The 8,986-nt window shown below is 39.2% G+C and overlaps 1 long non-coding RNA gene across 1 annotated transcript; it reads left to right on the top strand.

The window, feature by feature from the left end:
- The first annotated feature begins 1,456 nt into the window (after positions 1-1,456).
- Positions 1,457-4,621, top strand: LOC123279252 (uncharacterized). Its single transcript, XR_006517162.2, has 3 exons — positions 1,457-1,566; positions 1,650-1,731; positions 4,365-4,621. It is a non-coding gene; the product is annotated as an uncharacterized lncRNA (long non-coding RNA).
- Positions 4,622-8,986: the final 4,365 nt, after the last annotated feature.

The following is an 8,986-nucleotide window of genomic DNA, read 5'->3' as shown; positions in this document are numbered from 1 at the left end:
AGGAAAACATTTTTCCCAGAGAAGTCAATTTTTATTTGCAGCCCCTTTGGCCTCTCCTTTTGTGGTTCTCACTCCAAACTCTGAGATGGCCTCACGTTTACTAACAACCTGAAATAGTAAGGCTCTGACCCAAATCTTAACAATTGAGGATTTTTGAATTATAAACACCTAGACCAGCAGGTTTTTGACCTTTCCCTCAGTTTTCTTGCTCTAAACACAAAATGGACACTGAGCTAGAGACACATCAACAGCTTTCCTTCCTGTATCAGTTCAAGCGTGCATGACTTCAGCAGGTACCAGGTCCCAGGCACTATGCCAAGCTCTGTATGTGTATTATTATTTTATTATTTCACTTTACTCTCATTATAACCCATGAATTAAGAACTCATTTTATACCCTACCCATAGGGGAGGAAACTGAACCACAAATAGGTTAAAATCTTGCGAAGGTCACTCAGCTAATGAGTGATAGATGTGGCCGTTAAACCCAGACAGTCTGACTCCAGACTCAACGTCCTTAGCTGTCAGGTGGAACAGCTACTGTGTGCCTGGAATTGGGGCTGCAGAAAGGAGTTATCTACAGTTTCTGTCCTCAGAGACTTAAGGCCTAATAGAAGACTGCACATTCTAATGCAAGGATGGTAACCCCTATCACAAGTCACCAACACTTTTTACTTGCCCATAGCAGACATCACTAATCGATCTTAATCATCTCTCCCTTGAATCTGGACTTGGTCACATAGGGATTCAGGAAGCACCCGCCAACTGCTTGAAGCTGGGCATTGGAGATGACACTCATTTTCCCTTCTTACTCCAGCAGAAATAAATCTAAAATGGTTTATCCTTATTGCCTCTAGATTTGGCCTATGATAGAGAGAAAGGAGGGTGTTGATATTATGTGCAACTAAAAGTATTAAGTATTAAAGATTCTTTGCAAACAGGCACAATCCTAGGAAACAAAAATACTGCAATAGTCAAGTAGCCAAGAATATCACTTTCCTTTATTCAGCTTGTCAAGGAAGATAAGCCTTACCCAAATCATGTCACAACACCTTCTAAATCTCTATAGTTCATGCGAGTTAGTTGCTTGAATTTTATCTTTTCAGGAATTAAAAAGAACAGGTTAAAAAAAATATGGGATTGAAACTAAGGTTGAAATAGGACACAATACAACTGCATTTGGTATCAGAGGAGGTGGGCAGACAAGGCAGAAAGCTACCTTAGTGAACCTATTGTAATCCACCTTTCACAGTTAATTGAAAATGAGTTAATGCACAGGTGGGCTGAGCTAAAATTAGCATAAAAGAAAATCATTTTTCTGTTTATATAATTTGCATGCCTTTGTAATCAGCAAAATGACAGATCAGACAAGAGGCCTACCCGCTGTGATGCAATCTTTAATCTCTGTCACATATTAATCATCCCCCTGTAATATAATAAAGCTGCTTCTGTCATGATGGCATTGAATGTAAATAGTTCCAATTACTGGTAATTCTCAACTGTTTTGCAGAAAGAACAGTGTGGTATGATCCACGGGCTTTGTAAGGAAACAAGATAATAAAAGAAGGTAACTGAATTTTCCATCTGGGTTGAAACTTTTCTGGAGTCTTCCTAGACTCTTTGTTGACTTCTCTCGGATTATTTCTAAAGGCTGAAGCTACATAGACGCAGACCCTTGGGAGGAAAACATCCTTCAGTTTACAAGCTTCAGGATGATTTTAACAGGCTGAAAGTGAGTAAGCAACTTGTGCTGCTAATTTCCCGCAGGCATTTTCCAAGTTTTTACCCATTACTGTGTGAGGCCTTTGAATAAAAAGGTTCCGTTTGAATCAAATGGGGTTGTTGCTCTTGTGGCACACAAGAGAGAAATAAAAATATCTGCAGCAGTGAAAGTGAGTATAAGACACGGAACGAATGTCACACCTGCCTAGCATTACGATGTGCTCACCTCAAAAATTCCCCCAAATTCCATCAGCATTTACACCTTCTGACACTCTCAGAAGATAAATGGTCACTATCCTTTTAGTGCTTCTTGAGACGAAGTTCTCCAAAGGGAAGTGACTCCTTGGTCTCCATAGAAAAACTGTCATCCAGGTAGGAGGGCTCAGAGAAGGGTGACAAAAATAGTCACAATTCACTACTCTTTCCCCAGTGGCAGGCGTCACTAATCAGTCTTAAGGCTTTTTTCACACTGAGCCTAGTGGCAGACAGCACTAATCAATTTCAAGTCTTTTTCACATGAGCCCACATTTAACCTTCTCACCTTCACTGCTGGACAACCATTAACAATGAATTGAAGTTGAAGCAGGAGGTGAAAGACAGTTGCCATCTTTTCTCTCTGATTTGAGTTGCTAACTACAGACAATGATAACGCTGCTGTTCTCTTCGGACCACTTCTTCTTTGGGAAGGGTACAACATGACCTTCTCAATTAGAAGGAGATCAAAAGGGGCGGGGAACGTTGAATAGAATTCTGTAAACCTTTTCTTTTCTCGTGCTTATATCTGCCCCTCATATTCTCTTTAAGAAATAATGAAACCAATTACAGAACTGCAAACAGGGAGTCTGAAATTCACTAACATCTAGGACTGAAGATGTTCCTCAAGATTTTTTTATGCTTTACTTATTTTCTCTTATTTATTATTTTTGTGACTGTCTCAAATAATAACGGTATTATTCCGTAAGATATTCTCTAAGTTTTTTTATGCTTTACTTATTTTCCTTTGTTTTTTTTTGTAACTCTATCTCAAATAATAACAATAATGGTAAATGTGGAACTATACCTTCCCTGTTTGAAACATCTATTATTTGTTCCAACTTCTCATTAAAAGTATTTATCTTAGCTAATTTCAGGATTTAAGTAGTGAACTTTTTTGGTGGCATATTAATGGTATTACGGCAAAAGACTTGGACTCTATCCTGCAAACACTTCTTCTCAAAATAAGAAGCCAGAGGTAGATAAAAGCGAAAAAGGAAACTCGAATCAGTTATTACCTAAGTCAGCAGCTACCACTGAGTGTCTCTGTCAAGGCCAGGCTGGAGTACTCAGTGCAGCCTTGAGAAAAAAATGTATGTTCTGCTGCTTCATCTCTGCAAATCCAAACCCAAGAAAGTTCAGTTATTTCCACAGGGCACACGTGATGAGAGATGACCCCGCTTCACAGGACCACCATGTCCACTTATCACTCAACCACCCAGACTAAGAGAGAGTAAGATGCATGTGGGTGTTTGCCTTTCTGTCACATGGTAACCCAAAGTCCGAACGGCCCATACGATTGAGCTTAATTCTGACCAAAAGATAGCCAATCCTCCTTGCTTTGGGGAGAGAGGCTGGAGTATCTCCTCCTCTACAGTCATCCCATTTTGAAATCTGCACCTGCAGCCCAGGTAACCACTGTCCATGGTGCCTCCTCTCTGATCTCCTGATTCACTGCTAGTGTGTACCACACAAGTCAGTATTTCACATTGTTTTGAAGTCTCTGATTGATTCACACTGGTTTATTGTTCCCAAGTAGACTGTAGAGTCTTCCATGATAGAGACAATTTTACTTTGATGTATCCCACAGATGTTACTAATACTATATATTTCACTTGGTAGGTGTTTGATAAATATTTGCTGATGTCATTGATTACTTGCCAATGTTACTAAATATGTAGATTATTTAATTATGCTTTGATGGATCTAATTGTACAAGAGTACTAATATTTCTTTAAAATTTGCTCTGAAGTGATAGAGTTTTAAAAAGGAGTGTCATGCTAACAATACCTTCGTTTAACATATCTAAACGAAAATATTGAATTTTTTAAATTTTGAAAACATCATGGAGAATTTAAAAACTATGCTACCCTAGAGGAAGAGTTTACTTAAGAGAAATAGAAACACTTATTCACAGAAGAGACCTGTCCACAAATGTTTACAGAGGCTGTATTCACAGGAGCCAAAAACTGGAAACAACCCAAATGTGCATCGACAGGAGAACAAATCAACAGATTGTGCTATACTCATAGAATACTATGCAGAAAAAAATGAATGACCGATACATGCAGTAGAGAGATGAATCTAAAAATAATACCATGTCGAGAAGTGGAGGCCAGACACAAAAGAATAGATGCTGCATGATTCTATTGATGTGAAATTCTAGAACAGGCAAAACTAATCTCTAGTAACAGAAAATAGATTAGTGACTACTTCCAGCAAGGGATGAAAGAGATGACTGCAAAGGGGCTCCGGGAACATTCGGGGGCAAAGGAAATGCCCCATATTTTTATGCAGTGGTAGTCACATGAGTGTATAGATTTGTTAAAATTCATTGTACTGCATATTCAAATTTGTACATTTACTTGTATGTGAATTATGTCTCAACAGTGTTGATTTAAAGAACCATGCTGACTTCAGGAGAAAGAAGAGCCTGAAGTTACAAATGTTTGCAGACCTACCAAGTATAATGGAGCCGCATGTTGTGACAAATATGACTCATCCAGGAGTAGAAATCCCTGTCTCTTCTAGCCTCCCGCTCAGAGGAGTTGACTGACGGAATCAAGCGTAACAATCATTTTTAATTTCTCTCATGTCTAGTTTGATCTGCTGTCTTAAAAACAGAGAGAAACCAATAAAAGTTTTCAAATGGGTGTGTCGTCTGCAATCACACTGAGGTACACAACCCTCTGAGTTACTGGCAATCTTAGGGTTTTTCACAAGTGGAAGCAAATAATTCCGTCTCTATTTTCTGGGGAAGTGAGAGCCTTAGGAGCCCCCTGGGGAGGTGGCAGGATGGGCCTTTGAGTTTGCCTCCTCTCTATTGCAGTTTCCTTTGGAAGAGGGAAGAATGACCCCATGTGGCAAACAAGACGTATACCAGGAAATGTTGAGAGATGTGTCAGAGTGCAGTGGAAGCAAACTGGAGAAACGCTGGATGACTCCTTCACTCCTGTAGAACTAGAATGTGGTTTTGTGCAGAAGGGCTGCCCATGCTCATACAGAGCTTTGGAGGCCTTGGTAAAATGAAATGGGAAGCCACTTAAGGATGCAATCCCGACAGAAGCTTATTCACGTCTACATTAAAAAAATAAAAAATCACTTTGGCTCCTGTGTGAAAGAGGTGTTGGAGAAGAACAAGAGTGGATCCTGGGGAGACCAGCTGAGAGGCTACTGCTGTAGTCTAGAGAAAAGATGATGGTGGTTTGAAATAGGCTGTGACAGCGGGGTAGAAAGATGTTCATAAAACAGAACTGACAGGACTTAATGAATTGAATGAATTAGGAAAGAGAGGAACACGGAAGGATGATATCTAGATTTCTAGCTTGAGTAAGTGGCTGGACGGTGATGTCACATTTAGAAATGGATAAAAAGAGGAGAGGAATCAAATTTGGTGATTATGTAACTTATTCATTCCAAAGAAAATTCATTAATTTGACCTTATGTATGAGATACTTTTAAAAAAAAAAAAAGACCTAGAAAGATGTTACTCAATGTAATAGTCCACCCTAAAGATACATATTCATGCCAATAAAAATATTTAATTTCATTAATTTCTGACTACCAAGTACAGTGCTAGGCTTTCTATATTTTCAGTAGCTCATTTTCAATTTCATAAATATCTCTATGACATGGATATTATGATCCTCATTTTATAGATTAGTTAGCAGAGGCACAGAACAGTTAATTACCTGTGGTTGACAATATTAATGTCCACCAATATCCAGTTCTCTTCTAACGAAGTACACAGATCATTATAATCCCCTGCCCACTTGAAGTGAAATGTAACAATGTGACTTGCTTTGGCCAATGGAGTGTGAGAGGACGTCAGTATCACCTCTGAGTGGAAGCATGTCAGAGCCCATGAGTGATCCTCCATGTTCTCTCTTCCTTTGCTGAGCAGACCAAAAAGGCCACGCATTCAGGTAGTGTAGCTCTGCAGTGATGTAGCTCCTGTGACAGCCCTCGGTAATGACTATGAGGACCTGAGTCTCTGCCATCGACCCACGTTGGACATAGAACGTGAACAAGAAATGAAACCTTGTTGTGTTAAGGCACTGAGCCTCACGGGTATTCCTTACTGCAGCCTAGACTTACTTTTTCTGACTTACACAGCTTCACAGATTCCATAAATGGCTGTGTTAGCACCCGAAAGCAGGCCCTTTAACCACTGCAGTGTGTTTACAAAAGAAAGAAATTATCTCAAAAATGAGGCGGTTTCTTAGCAGATCAGAGACTTGCTAAAGGAAATGAAGGTGAAGAAAAGTGTTGAATAGTTGCAGTCTGAGCACTGCAGACCTTCCCCTCTGAGAGAGATCCTTTTTCGTCTGTACTGTCTATCCATCTGCATTGGACTTCCTGCCTTGTTCACGGAAAGCTCACCCACTGGTGTGAATTCAAGTGGATCAAATGAACTTTGAAGAGCATTAATGGCTCCAGTCCCCCATTCTAGATCTAGATCAAAGGAGAAAGCCTTGCTACCAAAGGGTCATTCGGCCAAATATATCAAATTTGTTCATTGCATTTTTTTTTTTTTTGCAGAGCCATTATAATATTTTTAAGGCTTTATTTTTTTAGAGCAGTTTTAGGTCCATAGCAAAATTGGGAGGAAGGTACAAAGATTGCTGAACCCACATATGCATGGCCTTCCCCGTTATCTTGAACTTACACATGCATAGCCTTCCCCAATATCAACATCCTTCACTAGAGGGTACATTGGTTACAACTGATGAACCTACACTGACACATCATAATCATTCAAAGTCCACAGTGTACATTAGGGTTCACTCTTGCTGTTGTACATCCTGTGGGTTTGGGTAAATGTGTAATGGAATGTATCCATCTTTATAGCATCATACAGAACATTTTCCCCACCCAAAACCCTCTGCTCTTCATCTATTCATCCTTCCTTCACCCACAACCCTTGACAACCACTCATCTTTTTACTATTCCCATAGTTTTTCTTTTCTAGAACGTCAGATAGTTGGAATCATATGGTAGGATGTGGCGTTTTCAGATTGGTTTCTTTCACTTAGTAAGATGCATTTAAGGTTCTATCATGTCTTTTCATGGCTTGATAATTCATTTATTTTTAGTGATGAATAGTATTCCACTATCTGGATGTACCACAGATTATTTATCCATTCGTCTGCTGAAGGACATCTTGGTTGCTTCCAAGTTTTGGCAATTATGAAAAAAGCTGTTATTAACATTTGTGTGCAGCTTTTCGTGTGGACATGTTTTTAACTCCCTTGAGTAAATACTAAGGAGCGTGCTTGCTGGACTGTTGAGTCAAAGTATGTTTAGTTTTGTAAGAAACCACCAAACTGTCTTCGAAAGTGGCTGTGCCATTTTGCATTCCCACCAGCAATGAATGAGAGTTCCTGCTGCTCCACATCCTTGCCAGCATTTGGTGTTGTCAGTGTGCTTATTGCAATTTTGTAAAAATTAACAAAAGATTTAACAGTTTTAACAGAAATGTTCAACTTTGGCTATTACATAAAATATTTAGAAAAACACATTTTATCATTTGGAAGTAAAATCTCAGTGGTGATATGGGAATTTTCCTTTAATCCTAATTTATTATATGATTTTCTGGCTAATTCTAATTTATTCTTATACTTTTGAGTTTAAATTAAAATTTACAATCAACTTTTGACAAATTGGCTGTCAGTGGACTAGTTTTGCCAAACTGGCATTTGGAGAACTAATTTTCAGAAAGTTGTCCACTTTTATCAGCCTGAAGGAAGCACCAGCTCAGAAATAAAGGCAATTCATGAATTTAGCTAAAGCTGCAGAGACAAAAGAGAATGTGATATGGACAAAGTAGATACATTTGGTCTTTTTTATTTTGTCTCCTGGCATCCTTTCCCTCTTTTCTGATGATAGAATATTCAGTGGCTTATGTGGGAATAACTCTTCTCACCGTTGGCCACAGGGATTAAGATGATATTTCTAGCCAATGAACTATTAGACTTCTGATTCCAAATCCTATATTCACTTATTCATTTGTGAATGACCAAATCTCAACTCAAAGTAGGCTAAGGACATTGACTGACTCAGAAACCTGGGAGCTCAAGGGAGTGTCTAGGTTCAGATATGACTGGATCTGCATGCAAGATGACTCCTTTCTCTGCCTGTCTTCCTTCTGAAACATGAACCATGAATCTAGAGGTCTCAATAACAGGGCTTGTACCTTGGGTCTCCCAGGTACCATCTTTCCTACTGCATGATTCCAGCCTGCCTGAGACAGATGGTAACAAGACCTACAAGAAAGATGGAAGAGTTTAGAGAAGGAAAACCAGCCTAATGAGTATTCTAGGCCCCATGCTCTAATTTGTAAACTTGAAAGAAAACTAAACAAACAACAACAAATCCTTAAATATGAGATGACAACTTTACAAAACAAGTCATAAGCAAAATAAAGCCTTACTTATTGCAGAAAAAGACAGTTCTCATAAGAGTGGCTGTGATAAAATTCTCATCTTCTGCTAAATCTTTCTGATGAATTGGGCACTGGGGTCATATTTGGCAACTGGTGAGAAGCCCCTCTGCCTCTGATATCCTATATTCCTTTCTTTCTCTCTCTCTTTCTCTCTCTCTCTCACTCTCTCTTTTTCTTTTTCTTTTTTTTTTTTTTTTTTTGGTGAGGAAGATTGGCCCTGAGCTAAAATGGTTTGCCAATCTTCCTCTTTTTTTTTTCTCTCCAAAGCCCCAGTAAGTAGTTGTTATATCCTAGTTGTTGGTCATTCCAGTTCTTCTATGTGGGATGAAGCTACAGCACGGCCTGATGAGTGGTGTGTAGGTGCACACCCAGGATCCGAATCGGCAAAACCTGGGCCATGGAAGCAGAGAGTATGAACTTAACCACACAGCCACAGTGTCAGCCCCCATACTTTCCTTTCTTAATGTTTGAGTTTTGTCTGTTTGTTCACACTCATTGGGAAAGGATAGAGATTTCCCTGTATAATTAGTGTGCTGTCAATAAGTGAGTTGTGAGTATTTCAATAAAC

This window comes from Equus asinus, chromosome 21, assembly GCF_041296235.1.
Source record: "Equus asinus isolate D_3611 breed Donkey chromosome 21, EquAss-T2T_v2, whole genome shotgun sequence".
Lineage (NCBI taxonomy): Eukaryota > Metazoa > Chordata > Mammalia > Perissodactyla > Equidae > Equus > Equus asinus.
This window is presented reverse-complemented; position numbering and strand designations above follow the sequence as displayed.